We start from the raw sequence: 6,000 nt of genomic DNA on the forward strand, positions 1-6,000 counted from the left end.
AAACAAAGCCCTATGAAGAGAGACTGAAAGAGCTGGGCATGTTTAGCCTGGAGAAGAGAAGATGGAGGGGAGACATGATAGCAGTCTTCAAATACTTAAAAGGTTGTCACACAGAGGAGGGCCAGGATCTCTTCTCGATCCTCCCAGAGTGCAGGACACGGAATAACGGGCTCAAGTTAAAGGACGCCAGATTCCAGCTGGACATCAGGAAAAACTTCCTGACTGTTAGAGCAGTACGACAATGGGAACCCATGACCTAGGGAGGTTGTGGGCTCTCCCACCCTAGAGGCCTTCAAGAGGCAGCTGGACAAGCATTTGTCAGGGATGCTTTAGGGTGGATTCCTGCATTGAGCAGGGGGTTGGACTCGATGTCCTTGTAGGCCCCTTCCAACTCTGCTATTCTATGATTCTATGATTCTAAGTCCTTTTTCACACAACACAGAGTTAAACTATGGAATTTGCTACCCCAAGATGTAATGATGGCCAACAATTTGGATGGCTTGAAAAGGGGGTTGGATATATTTCTAGAGAAGAAGGCGATCAACGGCTACTTGTCGTCATCATCATCATCATCATCATCCACATTTATAGACCATCCCTTAGCTGAAGCTCTCTGGACAGTTTACAAAGATTGAAACACGCAACATTAGAAACAAATATACAAAATTTAAAAGCATAAAATGCATAAAAACAGATTACATACAATATCTATCTTTTCTGGCTATACTCTACCTCCAGTACCAGAGGCAATAAGCCTATATACATTAGTTGCTGGGGAACATGGGTGGGAGGGTGCTTTTGCACCCGTGTCCTGCTTGTGGGTTCCTGGTCGACAGCTGGTCAGCTGCTGTGTGAACAGAGTGCTGGACTAGATGGACCCTTGGTCTGATCCAGCATTAGGGATGTTCTTATGTTCTTATGTCATTTGGGAGAGAGTGCTTCTGAGCATGTGGAGAGAACCGGCCCCTCAATCAACTCCTTGCCATATCCTGTCCTGGGGGGGGGAAGCCTCTGAGGCAAAGTAGCAGAGGCACCAAGCGTGAATTCTGCAAGCAGCAGCCCTTGATGCCCCACTTTCAGCCAAATCGTGCCCCCCTCACTTAAAACCGTTTAAAGACAGTAACTAAGTGCCCCCCTTCCCCATAATTCAAGTATTACTCTGAAGGAAAGAGGTGGGTATCCCACGCAGCTTTGAGTCACACCATCTTTGGGGGACAGAGAGGAAAAGAAATGGATGAAAAGGTTATCTTGCGGCCTGCATCCACCTAAATTCAGATGTACACATATTTATTAAGAGCGTTCTAAATACAGCAACCAAATTATTACCAGCTCCTTGTAGGATGACTGTACGCTTGGGTGCTAATTCTGCCTCCGAATCATCGACGGAAGGGTTATTTCTAGAGCGCGGTCAGAGCGCAGAGTGACATAAGAGAGAGAGAGAGAAAATCTCTGCCCTCTAAGGGCTTCCAATCTAAAGGTCGACAGAAAGAGAAAACGAAGAAGGTGGAGAGAGGAGAGAGTGAAGGGCGGACAAGAGAAAACATTTCTGAGCAAACACAGACGCACGTCGGTTAATTTCATTTCGGCACCGGAAGACGAAATTAAGTCACACAGCAGCGGCTTGGATCAGCCTTCTGATAACTGCGAATGGTCCATTGCTAATGACCTTCCCCAAAGTGACTCTCGTATACAGGTACCCAGGTTCCCTCTCATAATATGCAGCAAAGCAGCAGTTTTCTGCAGCTGAAACTCTCCCCACGGTCTGAGTTCGATCTCAGCGGAAGCTGGTTTCAGGCAGCCGGCTCGGGTCGACTCAGCCTTCCACCCTCCCGAGGTCGGTAAAATGAGTACCCAGCTAGCTGGGGGAAAGGTAATCACGGCCGGGGAAGGCAACGGCAAACCACCCCGCTATAAGGCCTGCCAAGAAAACGTCAGCGAAATCTGGCGTCCCTCCAAGAGTCAGCAATGACTCAGTGCTTGCACGAGAGGTTCCTTTCCTTCCTTCCTTTACACAGCACCATCCACATGTGCGGCACTTCAGAAAGCAACAGAAGACAGATCTCAGCCCCAAGGACATTACAAGCTAGAAACTGATGCTAGAGAGACTACAGAGGGAAGGAAACAGAGCCAGGGATAAAACCAGGAAAGAATCGGAGATTATTTCGGTTCTAAGCACTGAAGCTTCGTTACAACGGGGCAGCCAGAAGATAGATTGGGATCAACTGGTAGATCTCTTGGTGATTCGCAATCGATCTCTGACTCCCGAGACTTTGAATGAGAGTGAGTAGATTTGCAAGGGGGAAAATACCTCTGGGCACAGCCGGCCTCACACTACTTGATTATTTTTAAGCCTCAGTGTTCCTCATCTGTAAAATGGGCGTAATAATTGGTTGGTTTGGACCAGATTTTGATTCTGACCCGTTTGAAGGAGCTCTGTTAACATCTCAGATGACTCACAAGTCGAGTTATATGTGTGTTGTGTATGCATATATGTATCTATCTGCATAAACCAGTCTATGGTTCCTGGGGTGCAGGTGGTATCAGACATTGCGCCCCAAGCAACCATTTTGCGCCATCTCTGGTCGCTAGTCCTCAGCATTCTAATAAAAAGCCAAAGTAGATCCCGCAAGCCTGAAACCTGCCCAGCTCTACCGTTGGGTCTGGAGATAAATAGCCGCTGGAAAATTAGCTCCTCCAACTGCAGGAACAAGTTAAATCTGGTCCTAATTTAACTTGTTCCTTTGCCGTGGCAACTTTTTAAACCATTTAAAGGAGACGAGGGATCCCAAGTTTCTATTCTCTCATCTAGTCGGGTCCCAAATGTTCTGTTAACAGCCAAGCCTTCGCCAAGCTGGCACGCCACAGGTTTTGAACTACGGGTTGTACCCAATGTTACTCCTACCTTGAGTAGACTCATTGAAACGAATGGGATTTCAGTTGGTCACAACTAGCTTAAATCCCATTGATTTCAGTGGTTTATTTCATTTATATCCCACCTTTTTTTTTCCCTCTCCAAGGAACCCAAGGCAGCATCCATAATCCTCCTCCTCTCCATGTTATCCTCACAACAACAATCCTGTGAGGTGGGTTGGGCTGAGAGTCTGTGACTGGCCCAAAGTCACCCAGTGGGCTTCCACAGCTGAGTGGGGACTAGAACCCGGATCTCCTGACTAAAAGGAGGAGTAACATGGGATACTACCCCACATACAATCATAGAATAGCAGAGTTGGAAGGGGCCTACAAGGCCATCCAGTCCAACCCCCTGATAAGTGCAGGAATCCACCCTAAAACATCCCTGACAGATAGTTGTCCAGCTGCCTCTTGAAGGCCTCTAGTGTGGGAGAGCCCACAACCTCCCTAGGTAACTGATTCCATTGTCATACTGCTCTAACCATCAGGAAGTTTTTCCTGATGTCCAGACAGAATTTGGCTTCCTGTCACTTGAGTTTGTTATTCCGTGTCCTGCACTCTGGGAGGATCGAGAAGAGATCCTGGCCCTCCTCTGTGTGACAACCTTTTAAGTATTTGAAGAGTGCTCTCATGTCTCCCTTCAATCTTCTCTTCTCCAGGCTAAACAGGCCCAGTTCTTTCAGTCTCTCTTCATAGGGCTTTGTTTCCAGACCCCTGATCATCCTGGTTGCCCTCCTCTGAAATCTCCATCTCCTATGGCCTCCCATTACTGGCTACCCTAGTCGGGTCTGATTGGACTTGTAGTCCCAAATGATAAGGTTGAGGTACCAGATCTGGGCTGTGATGAGTGCTTGGAGAATTGTGGGCAAAATGGCAGTTTTCAACGAGAGAGAGAGAGAGAGAGAGAGAGAGAGAGAGAGAGAGAGAGAGAGAGAGAGATTCAAGTTAGCCAAAGATGAAGCACTCTGGGGGAGCATGATCTCTCCCTGGTGTCAGGAGGAGGGGTAACGGATCGTTGCCTTGCGGGCGCATCCCTTCCCCCTCTTTTTGCTCTGCTCCCCCATCCGATCTATTCCAATACGGCAACGGCATCGCAAGTCACCGGGTCCTCTTCCGTCCAAACGGCGCCCAACCCGTGTCAACGCCCCCCAGAACTTTGCTCCGCTTGGAGAAGTGAAGGACTCGCACCACCAGCTTTTATCGCAGAGGCATGCCCAGCCGATATAATTATCGATTCCTCTGCGCACACACGGGTGAACTGGGTTCCTGTGATAAAGCCTTGTTTTGTTGGTGAGTTTCCAAAAACAGAAAATCCACCCGGGTTGCACCGGAGCAAAAGTCCAGTTTGTCGTTTTCCACAGCAGGACCTTCGGAAGTAGTGATTTATATGTCCCATATGCATGCAAAGAAAGACAGAGGAGCCCTCACCTATATTGTGTAGGTTCAATCTCCTAATTTTAGCACAATAAAAACACTTCCTATTCAAATGCAATTCTCATATACATTGCGTCTTATTGATTTTTATACGTACAACACACAACTTTTAAAATTTCAATACAATTACTGTGTAATTGTGTAATTGTTTTAATACAATTAAAACCAATGAGGTGGTTTTATCCTGGTTGTGCTTTTGATACTGTATTTTGTATTTGTGTTTTTAACCTGTCGGTTGTTTTATTATGGTTTTAATTTTTGTGAACCGCCCAGAGAGCTTCGGCTATTGGGCAGTATAAAAATGTAACAAATAAATAAATAACTGTACTTCTTAACATATATGCAATCAAAAAGATCGGTACGATTCTAACCTATACATATGATCCAAATTTTACAATTGATGAGATACACAACATAAACAACGTAACATAAACAGACGGAAATTCCAGATTATATATTCCTTTTCTGATTATATCTTCATCAGTATTTAGTTGTTTCCATCAAGGAATTGTATTTATCTAAAAAAATATATTCAGCTCCACCAATAAATGGGAGGGTCACTCTAACTGCTGAGGGGAGTTAGGTGGAAGTTGTGTTTTTCTTGTAAATCACAGAATCACAGAATAGCAGAGTTGGAAGGGGCCTACAAGGCCATCGAGTCCAACCCCCTGCTCAATGCAGGAATCCACCCTAAAGTATCCCCGACAGATGCTTGTCCAGCTGCCTCTTGAATGACTCTAGTGTGGGAGAGCCCACCACCTCCCAAGGTAACTGGTTCCATTGTTGTACCACTTTAACAGTCAGGAAGTTTTTCCTGATGTCCAACTGGGATCTGGCTTCCTTTAACTTGTGCCCATTATTCCGTGTCCTGCAATCTGGGAGGATCGAGAAGAGATCCTGGCCCTCGTCTTTGGGGCAACTTTTTAAGTATTTGAAGAGTGCTCTCATGTCTCCCCTCCATCTTCTCTTCTCCAGGCTAAACATGCCCAGTTCTTTCAGTCTCTCTTCATAGGGCTTTGTTTCCAGACCCCTGATCATCCTGGTTGCCCTCCTCTGAACACGCTCCAGCTTGTCTGCATCCTTCTTGAATTGTGGAGCCCAGAACTGGACGCAATATTCTAGATGAGGCCTAACCAGGGCCGAATAGAGAGGAACCAGTACCTCACGTGATTTGGAAGCTATACTTCTATTAATGCAGCCCAAAATCGCATTTGCCTTTCTTGCAGCCATATCGCACTGTTGGCTCGTATTCAGCTTGCAATCTACAACAATTCCAAGATCCTTCTCGTTTGTAGTATTGCTGAGCCAAGTATCCCCCATCTTGTAACTATGCATTTGGTTTCTATTTCCTAGATGTAGAACTTGGCATTTATCCCTAATAAATTTCATTCTGTTGTTTTCAGCCCAGCACTTCAGCCCAGCACTCCAGCCTAGTCTAAATTCTTATTACTTTCAAACATCAACTGTAAAAAATAATTTACAAAATTCAATGTCATCTCTATTACCAACATTTATGTAGAAAAACTTGTACTGAAAACAAACAGAGTATATTAACTTGCCTCAGACGCTTCCAAAGATTAGTGCTCTACTTGTACCATTATATACCTGCCCGGACACTAAGATCATCTTCAGGGGTCCTTCTCCATGAGCCCCTGT

Source organism: Elgaria multicarinata, chromosome 21 (genome assembly GCF_023053635.1).
Source record: "Elgaria multicarinata webbii isolate HBS135686 ecotype San Diego chromosome 21, rElgMul1.1.pri, whole genome shotgun sequence".
Lineage (NCBI taxonomy): Eukaryota > Metazoa > Chordata > Lepidosauria > Squamata > Anguidae > Elgaria > Elgaria multicarinata.